This window comes from Sebastes fasciatus, chromosome 20 (assembly GCF_043250625.1).
Source record: "Sebastes fasciatus isolate fSebFas1 chromosome 20, fSebFas1.pri, whole genome shotgun sequence".
Lineage (NCBI taxonomy): Eukaryota > Metazoa > Chordata > Actinopteri > Perciformes > Sebastidae > Sebastes > Sebastes fasciatus.
In genome coordinates, this window is record NC_133814.1 from 2,546,663 (window position 1) to 2,559,212 (window position 12,550).

Consider the following 12,550-nt stretch of genomic DNA (forward strand, 5'->3'; position numbering starts at 1 on the left):
TTTCGACATAGTATACTTAACTTTTTTTGACATAATATACTTTGGCTTTTTTTGACATACTATAGCATAGCTTTTTTATTTTATCAACATACTATATACTGAGTTTTTTTCAACATACTATACTATGACTTTTTTTTTCATTTTTAATTGCATACCATACTATGATTTTTCATGAGTAACTATATTACTTTTTTTATGGCATACTATACTCTTGACCTTTTTTATGGAATATTTTATGACATATTTTTTTATAGCATACTATACTATGACTTCTTATGACATACAATATTATATTTTTTAATGACATGCCATACTATGACATTTTTTATCTACTTTTTTGAATGGCATACTATACTATGTCCTTTTTATGGCATACTATGTCAATTTGTATGACTTTTTATAGCATATCATGTTGACATTTTCTTAACACTTGTAGATGGCATACTATAGTATGACACTGCTTATGATTTTATGATATTTTTACTATACTATGACATTTTTATGGTGTTTTTATGGCATTCTCATTTCTTTGAGAAAAAATATCCTACCTCAGAGCTCCAGCTCATAGAAGATGTTCTGATGTTCAGTTGGTCTGTATAACGTTCCTCTTCTTCCCAGATTGAGGCTGCAAATCTACAGTGTGTGAAAAATAAAAGCATCTGTCTTAACATGCAACACAACTGAGAGTTTAAGTAAAAATCATATAACAATAATACACTTTTATAGAATGTATAGTTATGTATTATACCTAGCATTAATACTGGAAAGTGTATTACAGACAAATGTAAACTAGATCCTGTTCTACATACGGTACGGTAGGTGGCGGTTTACGCTGAAAAGTTGTCACTGCAATCCGTCATGAAAGACTGTGTGAAAATTACCCTTTGACAACTTTGTATTTAATAACTTAACTCTATGTGATCTTACCTTCAACCTCATTCTAATATGCTATTTCTACAGAAGTTATCTCTCAACAAGAAACTAAACCCTGCAATTGGGTCTGTCAGGATGCCCCAGACTCCACAAATAAGAACAAGAAGGCAGAAATAACAAGAGTGAATGAAATCTCTCTAGCTTCCAGGGATCATAATGACCAACTGACGCAGTAAACCGTCAGCTCCACTAGAGGGGAGCACAGCCTCACGTAATGTGTCTCACATCCATCGTGACACAGGACTGAGTGCTTTGCAACATCCTCTCACTTCACATCACTATCTGTTAATGTATTTTCTCATAAAGTCATGAAGCGTTTAAACTACTTCAGAGCCCAATGGTCCGTTATCAGAACCTTATTACCCGCAATGCAGGAACACGTTCAGGAAAAGTAGTTCTGGTGCCCGCTCGAGTTTTACTATCCTCTGGTGGAAAAGTGCTGTTATGTAAGGACCAGATAATTGACCATGTAATGAAGACACTAAAGGGAGCCATTGAAATGGACTGCAGGCTTCTGTCTCCCTTCCAGCTGCTAGATTATGCTTTTTACAACCTCACACTGTAAACCAGTTACTGAGCCCGCGGTCACGTCCGTTCCACTGCTGCTTATGTAATAAAACGGCTGGGACAACATATAACCGCACACTCAGCGAGGTTCACCGCTCAGAGCAAAACAGTGAGTGACTGGTGGAGAACAAGGGGAGAAGGTGCATCCTGTCTTCATGTCATGCGGTGTCGAGATAACCGAGTGACACTTTCAGAAGTAGTTTACTGGCCTTGATTGACTGCTCCTGAATATGTCATCGGTGCCATTAGTTATTTCCATGCATAATGAGATCCCATGCTGACTGTGTGGTATGGAAATAATTACTGGAGGTGTAAGGAGATTTGTGTGGGGGGGCGGTGTATGTGTTACACAGGTGATGTAAACAGAGAAAGACGTGTATGTGTAGAGATGTCTGTGGTCAAGGTATAAGTAGTATATTAGTGCTTCATCACAGGGTAGACCAGGGAGCAGCAACCTTTACAATCTAAAGAGACATTTTAGGCAAAAAAATAAAATGAAAAATCTGTCTGGAGCTGCAAAACATTTGAGCATTGTGATGAAGGTAACACAGTTTATAGTCTAAGTATATAAGTCTAATGCAGTGAGGGCCAAAGAGACAATGTACTACGGAGTATCAGGGCCACATTGAGGGGAAAAAAATCTGAGATTTCCAGATTAAAGTCATATTATTACGAGAAAGAGAGTCATAATATACGAGAATAAAGTCATAATATTACGAGAAAAAAGTCATATTCCGGAGAGTGTCTTTTCATTCAGTATTGGAGCTGGAGTCAGGTTGTGTTTTGCCTAGCTTACTAATAAAGACTGCAAGGATGAGGAAACGAGCTTAACTCTGTCCAAAGTGTAGAAATATGACTACCAGCCCCCTGTTGGCTGGCTACAGTATAGGTCATAAATCCCGCCCCCTCCATGTCAGAAGATGGGACATGGGCCAAACTAAAATACAATCATTTTTTCCCAAAGATGGTTTCTGACATTTTAGGTAGTTCTATACCTACGCTATAATAACACGTTAACGTAAATTTGTTTTAACGCCACTAATTTCTTTAATGCATTAACGCAACTTGTGATTTTTATGTTGTAGCGGGCTCAGTTTTAAAGCTAGAGTGAAAATACTGATATCATATGAAACTAGAAAAACCTAAAGAATCCATCAGTACCAACCATGTCATACTAACTTGTCGGAGGTTAAATAACGCTCCAGATTTAGCAAAATTTTGGTGAGGAAAAACTGTCATGGTCATTTTCAAAGGGGTCCCTTGACCTCTGACCTCCAGATCAGTGAATGTAAATGGGTTCTATGGGTACCCACGAGTCTCCCCTTTACAGACATGACCACTTTATGATAATCACATGACGTGTGGGGCAAGTCATAGTCAAGTCAGCACACTGACACTCTGACAGCTGTTGTTGCCTGTTGGGCTGCAGTTTGACATGTTATGATTTGAACATATTTGTTATGGTAAATGCAGTACCTGTGAGGGTTTCTGGACAATTGAACATATTTTGTGTTGTTAATTGATTTCCAATAATAAATATATATAAATACATTTGCATAAAGCAGCATATCTGCCCAATCCCATGTATTAAATACTTGACAAATCTCCCTTTAAGGTACATTTTGATTAATTTGCAATTAATTATGGAAAATCACGCGATAAATCGTGATTGAATATTTTAATTGATTGACAGCCCAAATATGAATATATAAGACTATATATAATATATAAGACTCCAAAATCTCTTTACAGCTGGACCAGGTCTTGTGCATCATTTTATAAACATTTCCTCATAGGGACGCACCGATCCGACTTTTTCAGTTCCGATACCGATATCGATATCTGGGCTTTGGTTATCATCCGATACCGAGTACCGATCTGATACCAGTGTTTAATTAATAAGCTGTATGCCTCACTGTGTGGAAGTGACTGGAATCATTCTGTTATGTGAAAGGACATATCAGGCATGAATTAAACATTGCTCTCCTAACTTTGTAAAACAAACTGTAACTAATAAATACACAGATTTAAATTTACTGAATTGATATTTGTTAATATCGTACACCGGCAACTTGGTAAAAAATCTTTAAAATTAACAGGAATTACGATTCAAGTGTAAACCTTTTTAATGCAGCAACAAATTGTCAAAACTTAAATAGGAATTAAAATGCCAGTATATAATGCATATAGTATACTGTATAAAAATAGAATAGCATTGAATAGATAACCGATCCAGCTGTTTGAGTCGGTTATCGGCTATTTGCCCGATTAGCTGATCTGGTATTGGTATCGGTGCATCCCTATTTCCTCCAAATTCTGTCTAATTTTACATTCGTATCTTTGAACAATCTCAACAACAATTCAGAATACATTTTTGGTGGGCTTTTTGGTCTAATTGCACAAGTTTGTAATGACTCACCGTCCGTTGAATCGGTGAAATTGAAAAACAATATCAGTGTTGCTGGACGGTACATACTGTAGGAGAATATACTTCAACTACAAGTCCATTGTTTGAATTTCAATATATAAAACATCCAACATAAAACCAAAGCAATCTAAAAGAGACAATTCATAAACAGCAAAAGGTGAGCCAATTTAACCATCACTATCATTATACCAACAACTCCACAAGAATACAAGTAGAATATGTGAAAAGTGACACAAATGTGGGGAAACTGAACCTCTGAGGAGAAACCTGAAGTTGTTGTGCCTGCAGAAACTATTTTTAATGAGCTCTTTTTGCACTTTTTCCTAACAAATATCTCTTAGATGAACATTTGTTAGTTTCTTTGTTATTATTTTCTATCTTAACACCTGAGAAATGGCTACCTGAGTGACACAATTAATACAAGACGCCGTTTGCTCGTTCTGATGTGAGTAGTGAGCGTGCATATGTGTGCATTTAAAGGGGAGGAGGGGGGAGCTGCGAGCGTGTGCGAGCGCTCGCCCACTCCTTCATGGTGTTTTATTTTTGGAACAGCACACAGGCTGGTCAGGAATAGAACAGCAGTCAAGTGGAATGGGTTGACAGCCTGGGAGGCCGGTCTCTGTCTGTCTCTCCTTCACTTCGCCTGCGTTCCTCCTCTCCAGACACGGAGCGAGCTGCAGTTGCCTGAGTGTGTCTGGTCTAATCACTCACACTGGCTCCCAGAGCCACCATGACCTGAATCCATCCCCCTCTCCTTCCTTATGCAATCCCTTCATCAGAGGGAGGGGGAGAGAGAGAGAGAGAGAGAGAGAGAGAGAGAGAGAGAGAGAGAGAGAGAGAGAGAGAGAGAGAGAGAGAGAGAGAGAGAGAGAGAGAGAGAGAGAGAGAGAGAGAGAGAGAGAGAGAGAGAGAGAGGGGGAGGGGCTGCTGTTCTAAATCTCCACTGCCCCGCTTCTGTTGCATGTATTATGCAATCTGCTTTAGATGTTTAATCAGGGTGCTGGCAGACCAGAAAGGCACATTGTGTGTGTGTGTGAGAGAGAGAGAGATCGATACATGATCTATCAGTGACGTTACACCCTCCTCGTTACCAGCAGACTTGATCATCATAACTTGATAAGTGAGCCTGATTCAGCCTCCGATTAGAGCCGTATGGACGACACACTCCACTAAACTCTAACAAACCATCTATTCTCGGCACAGCGGAGTTGATCCACCTTGATCGAAATCCGTGTGACATAATTTCTGATGTAAGTTGGTGTTAATTGCATAAAATAAAGGTTGCATCAGGACAGCAAGATCCTAATTAAGACTCATTTAAAGCTAAAAAAGGGTTGTTTATACTGGTTGTCAGTGGTGGGAAGTACATTTAACTACTTGTACTGTAGAATTTTGAGGCACTTGTACTTAACTTAAAGTATTTCCATTTTACGCAGAATTAGATTTCTAGTGTATTCCTCTACATTTCACATTTCAGAGGAATATATTGCTCTTTTTCTACATTTCTGTTTTTAAATATAATATTTTTGTACCAGTACATTTATTTAACGCTGTACAGATACAACACACGCCAGCTCGTAAAATAGTCACGAAATGTAATCTATTTGATTCGTGTTCGTAGACACAAATTTACCATTTGTTTCGTGGCGCTCGGCACGACTTTGAACGGCGTATTTTTAGTAGGGCTGTCAAAGTTTAACGCGATAACAACACGTGAACGCAAATTCACTTTTAACGCCACTAATTTTCTTAACCCAGTTTAAATTACACAGTCATTTGATGCATCGTTGATATAAAAGTATGGATGAGTGCAGCTTTAATGCACGACTTTAACTTTCGACTTTTAAAGGGGTCCCCTTGACCTCTGACCTCCAGATATGTGAATGTAAATGGGTTCTATGGGTACCCACGAGTCTCCCCTTTACAGACATGCCCACTTTATGATAATCACATGCAGTTTGGGGCAAGTCATAGTCAAGTCAGCACACTGACACACTGACAGCTGTTGTTGCTTGAGTTTGCCATGTTTTGATTTTGAGCATATTGTTTTATGCTAAATGCAGTACCTGTGAGGGTTTCTGGACAATATCTGTCATTGTTTTGTGTTGTTAATTAATTTCCAATAATAAATATATACATACATTTGCATAAAGCAGCATATTTGTCAACTGCCATGTTGATAAGAGGATTAAATACTTGACAAATCTCCCTTTAAGGTACATTTTGAACAGATAATAAAAATAAAATAAAAACAAATGTCGTTGCATAAAAATGAGAAACCTCCAGCACACTGTCTCGCTTACTGCTGGAATATTTATGAAGAACGTTTCTGTCTGTTCGACGTTCATCAGGTACAGTGTTCATTGCAAAATCTAATAGTCATTCAGTACATGTTGGTGTAAATGAGGGTCTCTGCAAACAAAAGTGTTTACTCAACTTTTGTTAATTGTATGACAAATCGCCAAAACAGACAAACATCCTCCTGTCTTAATCAGTGCAGCAGTTATAATTGGAAAATGAAGTATGAGACATTTGTGTTTTATCAAAACACAATGTGGAGAGTGTCTCCAGCCTCCAGGCTGTAAAATCCCTCTGCTGTGTGTCGGCGCTAGAACTTCATTAATTCCAGCGTGGTGTTGATCTCAGCTGAGTCCTCTTCCTCTCTTGGCTCCATTGTTTGCAGGCTCTGAATAATTTGCTCGTGTTAACGCGTAGCAAAGCTCTTAAACCCAGATTTCCCTTGCTCATCCCGTCGTTTCCCTCATTCCCTCCTTCATCTCCCTCTCTCGCTCGATCCACCCATCCCTCTTTCTGTATCGCTGTTTCTCTATCTTGTCGGACCCGCCTCCCTCCTCCCCTGATCAGGGAGAGTGTTATCCCGCAGATCCTCCACTGCGAAAAATCCATCTTAACAAGGAATTTAATCTTGTATTGATGCTTCAAATCTCCTGCCAGTTTAACTTGAAACCATTGAACTTCTTTTGTCTCCAACACAATCCCTCTTTCTTGATGCTAGAATTTTCTTTCATCAACTTTCTTGATACATGATCTGCCTTAATCTGACATAGACCCCTTCTACAGCCGACGTCATCAAAAATGTGCCGGCGCATGTTGGCAACGGAAGTGCTGTTTTGCCCCGAGCCATCTAGACGAGTTTGCAAGCTTTAAAGGGACTGTTTGTAAGAATCAGAAATGTCTTGTTAACAGCGACACCTGTGGCTGTTAAGTCAACGAAAGTCAGCGTCCTGTTGCTCGCGCTTGTGCTCGCTCTACATAGACATGAACGAGCATCACTCAAAACAGTGAGGCGACACACGTCAGCTAAAAGCACAATATCACTCTATATTTCAGCTGCTTGGCAGTAATGTTAGCTGACCAGACGAAGGTCTCTCCATGAATCAATGCTGATCCTAGTGTTGGCTTTTCCTGTCTCGGCCTCCCGACCGCGGCCGGAGGGAACGGGGGAGACACCGGAGTTTTGGTCGGAGACGATAACGTTTCTCTCTGCAGAGCCCCGTCACTTCACAAGACACGGGAAACCTCTGTTGGTCTGGAGGAGCTGCAGCAGTTGTTTCTGCACAAACCTCCACTGTACATTCACTAGATATTCTCAGAGCTAAACTAACTCTTCTGCAGTGTGGAGTGTGCGCGCATGCACGTGAGAGTGGAGCGAAAGAGTGAGAACTAGCGCGGTGTGTGAGTGAAGGCAGGCAGAGGAGCAGAGTACAGCAGAGACTCCGGTCCTGGAGACCAAAGCTACGGTCTCCCCCGTGTCCTTCAACCACGGCCAACACTGTTTAACAGACGGGCTTCACTAGATACAACCAAGAGGTTTTGGTGCTTCAGTGTAGTTTGTGTTGAAGTCTGAGTCTGAACAGCGTAGCCACACGCGAGCTCGCATGGGACACCGACCCGCAATGATTTATACCGGGAGCAGGGAGCCCCGTCATGGTGTAGCGAGGTCCGGGCGGGGAGGGCTGTAAAGCTGCGGCCGCGAGCCACCTTCGCCCCGCTATTAATACTACGTCATTTGCTCCGACAGTTGAATAACGGTGGCAGTTTAATATTGGAGTTAGTCGAAGGCCCGGTTCGTCACATACTGTTGCTAAAGGGTGCCTCAGTGCGTCGGTTTCCGATGCCGAAGGACACTTACCAAAAGGCGGTATTTGACGGGTTGGGAGTGAGAATGGGTTGGGATATCCGCAGGCTACACCGGAACCCCAGACATATAGCCCCTCGCCCCCCAGAGGCTTATCCGTCCTCAGACCGATAGCCGAAGGATTCTGAGATTGCCCTTTGAGGGTTTGGTGGATTTTTTGTTGTGGCACCTTATTTCAACACTGGGACAAATTGATAACAAGGCTGACACTGCCACAACATCCCCACTGGTCCTTCCTGGTGAGGAATACTCTGGGGCAAAGAAGAGTGTTTTTTTTGTTTTGAATGAGTAGAAGAAGAACTGTAGCTAGAAACAGAAAGGTCCGGGTCAGAGAGCCTAAACACCACCGTGATGACCGCTTAGCTCCAGACGTGTTGCCAAAATACAAACAAGAGGATCTCAAGGATTACCACTTTAAATTCTCAGTGCACGTGTTAGTGTAGCGCTTAAGAGTGTGTGTGCATGTGTGTCGGTGTGTATTTTAGGGGCTCTGTGCTGTCTTTATGCCGCTGGCGCCAGCCTGCAGGGCTTGGCACAGGAGACGGTGTTCACCTCACATGACAAAATCCTCTACTCCACTAAGCTTCCAAAGGACAAGTGAAAGGTAGGGAGGGACGAAAGATGAGGAGAGAGAGATAGAGGAGCCTGTATGGGTGGAGGAGAGGTGGGGGGTGGGGGGGGGGGGGGGGGGGGTTGCAGAAACCATTAAGCTGAAAACCATGAAAGGACCCAGGTCAGGTTTAGAGTACACGAGGGCTGGAGGAGGAGAGGGAAGAAGAAGCAAGCAGATAGAAGTCAAGGGCGTCGGAGGGGTATCAGTGGCAGTATGTGTTGGGGGGGTTTGTGGGGGGGGGGGTAAAGAAAGGTCGCAGGGGTAGATCAGGTTAGGTCGAGGCCAGAGAATAGGGGAGGGGACGAGATGGGAGGTGTCCACAAAGTACATCGCTGCAAGCAGACTCTGACACTTGGACACGGCCCAGGAAAACTGTGCCTGGGTACATCGTGTTCACTCTCCCATTACTCTCTCACTGCCACACACACACACACACACACACACACACACACACACACACACACGGGCACACACACACGGGCACACACACACACACACGGGCACACACACACACACACACACACACGGGCACACACACACACGGGCACACACACACACACGGGCACACACACACACACACACGGGCACACACACACACACACACACACACACACACGGGCACACACACACACACACGGGCACACCAACACTCCCACGCTCAAATTTGTTCGGAATTGCTGAGACATATTGACACAAATAACAGCCTAAACACAGAAAACAATAGACAGTGTGACTGTTTGCCTCCTGTAAACTGTAATCAGGAACTAAATCCAGAGGCAGATTCTAAATTGATTTGACGGTGATGCAGCGGATTACAGTTTTAGCACTGTGGGAACTGTTCCTTTAATCGTGCCTGTTAAAGGAGCCACCTGCAGTGTGTGTGTGGCATACGGAATATTGTTCCCTTAATTTAGCCTACCTTCATTGATATACATTTGCATAAAGCAGCATATTTGCCCACTCCCATGTTGATAAGAGAATTAAATACTTGACAAATCTCCCTTTAAGGTACATTTTGAAAGGATAAAAAAATGTGCAATTAATTTGTGATTATTAGTAGATCTGAGGTCTGCTGTCCAGCTGCCGTCTATGAGAGTCGGCTGTCAATCACTCGCGAACTCCGACCAAACGGTCAAACTAGGCAGCACTGATCAAATATGAATCAATATTCTGTTCCTGTAATGTCTATTTCTCTCCTCAGATGTTTTCAGAATCATCTTGTAGTGTACTGTTTAGCTGTCAAATTAGAAAGTCTGTGACGCTGCCGCCATTGTCAAATCTGGTGAAGGAATGCCGGTCACATGACCACAGCACAGCCAATAGGAACGCTCTCTCTCTGAAATGACCTGTGATTGGTCAAAGTCTCCCGTCACGTCTAGATGTTTTAAAGTCTGAAATCAGAGTCATGAAGAGGAGCAGAAGTCTAGTTTTCTCTCAGAACACTTGAATTACAATATGCTGAAAGGTTATTATGGAATTTTTCCCCAATGATGCCAAAAATGAAAGTTTTTTTTTTTAACGGTTTGGTTTTTCCCTAGTGCATATTAATCACAAGAGAAAAGAAAATGCTCCCGGGGTGTAAAAGCCTTTAGACTGCATTAGGTTTAGCTAAGTGTACCTAACAAACTGGCAAACGAGTGTATAGAAAGGGTGGGGGGGGCTGATTAGGGGTCCACTGGTCCCCTTTTGCTCCGGGCCCAACAAGGAGGTTCGTCCAACCATGCCATGTGACTGAGTAAGGAGAACACACCACTAACAACACTCTCTACACTGGTTCTAATGTGATGAAGGGTAGAGCAGAAGGACACTAGATGAAGAGAGGCTTCACTCTGTTAGATTTGGTCGTCAGCCACGGCCTGAGCCGATGCCACGGCAGCCTCTCTCCTCCCCCCCCCGGCGCCTGGATTCGACCCCCTCCCCCGGCCCCTCAGAAGCAGCCTGATGAAACTTAAATGAGTCCGTCTTTAAAAAAACACTCCGCTCCATTAGAGATTTGCGGTGACAAAGCACATCCACCTGACCGGGAAAGCCTCGGAGTCGGAGTCGGCGGCGGCGACGGCTCTGTGTGAACTCACCGAGGAGTGGCATTGTGGATCCACTCATTCCAGGACGGCGGCTACTCTGCTCGAATACAGATGGAGACGGTGTTAAAACAAGATGAGATGAGTCACTGCCTTTTCATGTTTCTCAAGGTTTAAGGTTCGTCTCCAGGGGGAAGCTGCCAATATGAATCTCTTCTTTTTTTTCTATCAAGCTAACCTCAGGCCAAACTCTTGTTCGCAAGTCCTCTGACTGTGTGCAATTCTCCCGTGCATTCATTCCAGCTGCACTACAGCTGATGCTAACGGCTCAGTGATCATACAGGCTTTGGTACATTATGTTCTCCTGTGAGTGTGTCCGTGCGTGTTTGGAGGTTGAATAATGTTATTGCTGATGACTATCGCTATGATCTCCTTAAAGGGGTCGCTTTGCCCAAATTACAGAAAACAGATTTTCTCACTTACCTTCACTGGTATGAAGCCATGCAGATGGTTTGGGTTATATTTAACCACATTTTGAGATATCTGCCTCCAATTTAATACGCTAGAGGTGAATGGAATTTTGGTTGTGGTGACATTTTTTTTAAATTCAACAGTAGAGAAACAGGAACAATGTCCTGGTTACTTGATATATCATAGTGTATGGTATTAGAGGGGTTGGGAGCAAAGAAACACAGCCATTCCACAGCAGAACAGGATAACAACACCACGTTCCTTGGAGTGTCCATCGCCAATCTCTCCTGGTTGCAACCACAGACCGTATATAAAGATGGACGATGTGTCTCGACTTCCTCCCCCAGTACAAAAGGGAAGCCAAAATATCCTGGATACGGGAGCTGCCATCTTGAGATTTTGACGTCATTTGGAGCCAGAGTCTGCGCGGTAGTGATCGTGTGGTGGGGCCGCGGTATTAACGGTACATACATGCACGAGCCAATCACGAGATGAGCACGGCCGCAGCTTGTCAGCGAGAGAGACCCGTGACGTCTCATCTCCTTCCTATAGTATAAAATGTTTTGGGGGAAAAATGTATTTGACGTGATCTTGGACTTTTTAGTTTGGCCCATGTCCCATCCGCTAACATGGAGGAGGCGGGACTTATGACCTATACTGCAGCCAGCCACCAGGGGGCGATCCAGATGTTTTGCCTTCACTTTTGGGGAGCTGTCATGTCGTCCATCTTTACAGTCTACGGTTGCAACTAGGGCTGTCAATCAATTAAAATATTTAATCATGATTACTCGCATGACTGTCCGGTCCAGTTAATCGCTATTAATCACAAATTAATCACACGTTTTTTTATCTGTTCAAAATGTACCTTAAATGGAGATTTGTCAAGTATTTAATACTCTTATCAACATGGCAGTGAACAAATATGCTGCTTTATGCAAATGTATGTTTATATATACAAGTTGCATTAATGCGTTAAATTAAAAAAATTGCGTTAAAGGGACTATTTGTAACTTTCAGAAATGCTTCTTAACAGCGACACCTGTGGCCGTGAAATCAACGAAAGTCAGCGTCGAGCTCGCGCTTGCTCGCTCTAAATATACCTGAACGAGCATCGCTCAAAACAGTGAGGCGACACACGTCAGCTAAAACCACAATATCACTCTATATTTCAGCTGCTTGGCAGTAATGTTAGCTGACCAGACAAAGGTCTCTCCATGAACATGATTTAGATCTGATCTTAGTGTTGGCTTTTCCTGCCTCTGCGCAGGCTGATGCAGCGGAGCTCTGCAGCGTGTCTCCCTGCTCTCTCCGCCCGGAGCCGGAGAGAGCAGGGAGACACAGGCACCCGGTCGGTAACG